The sequence below is a fragment of the Octodon degus genome, unplaced genomic scaffold, assembly GCF_000260255.1.
Source record: "Octodon degus isolate 3935 unplaced genomic scaffold, OctDeg1.0 scaffold00054, whole genome shotgun sequence".
Classification (NCBI taxonomy): domain Eukaryota; kingdom Metazoa; phylum Chordata; class Mammalia; order Rodentia; family Octodontidae; genus Octodon; species Octodon degus.
This window is the reverse complement of record NW_004524630.1, coordinates 10263765-10264816: the sequence shown is the minus strand read 5'-3', so window position 1 is coordinate 10264816 and position 1052 is coordinate 10263765.

The following is a 1052-nucleotide window of genomic DNA, read 5'->3' as shown; positions in this document are numbered from 1 at the left end:
AATTTTGCCAGATGATACAGCTAGGAGCTATAGAATTTGATTTAAATAATTTCAATTAATACATTTCTTTTCTGAGTGCAACTCCTTTTGACACTGTCTGAGGTTACCAAAGGTTATTAGAGGAAGCACTTATAGTGTGTCTTTAAAATACTATGTGATGTTCTTTCTTTTAGTTATAGCAAAATAGCAGCCAACGGGCATAAAATTTTTTGATTGTGTTTAAATGCCTGGCACTGAGAGGTATGTTTTCTGCTCTGCAGCAGAAGAAATAATGGAGAATTCACATTTGGTTTAGGGGGGCTGCAACATGGAAATTGTGGATAACCATTCCTCCTGCTTAGCCTCAGGGGGTGTGGACCCCTATTTCACAATGGCCTGCTTGTTGGACCCTCCCTCCTAAAAGAGAGATGTGAAATAAAAGCTTTTGAGCATAACCATGAAGTTGCTATTTCTTTTTGTTTTTACAAGAAATCAGTTCAATAAAAAATTTGAACCACTTTGCAGTGTGTGGGCGCTGCTCACTTTGAGGCCAAGTCTCAACTTCTGGGTTGCCTCGTAGCCAGCTGGTAGTTTTAAGCACTGGAAGAGTTTGGTGATTTGTCACATGCTTTGTTACAAGGCCCTAGTTTATTGTGCAGAGTTTGTTCATTCACTCAGGTATGCCTGCAAGTTTGTTTCTGTGGTAATTCCCAACTGCCCACTGAGGGTGAAGAAGGGCTGCCTACACTGACACAGGGGCAGGAGCCTAGGTATTGGGAGTGCAGGGTCCCCTGAGATCTACATCACCACCCACAGAATCTTCTCCAGTTCCAGGGAGTGTTTTTCTTTGAAGTTTCCCAATCTTGTGATAGATTTAGGGAGTCTTATGGACATTCTCTGGTCCTAGGTGCTTCTTGTTTGGCTTCAAGCAGGAACTGCCACCTCTAGTGTCTTACGTGAATCTCTTGTGTTTCTCTACTCTCTCAGAACTCAGGTGCTTAAAGTCACACCAGCACCACCAGCACCATCTCCTCACCCTGTGACAAGCCCCCTAAAGCTGGAGTGTGTGCCAG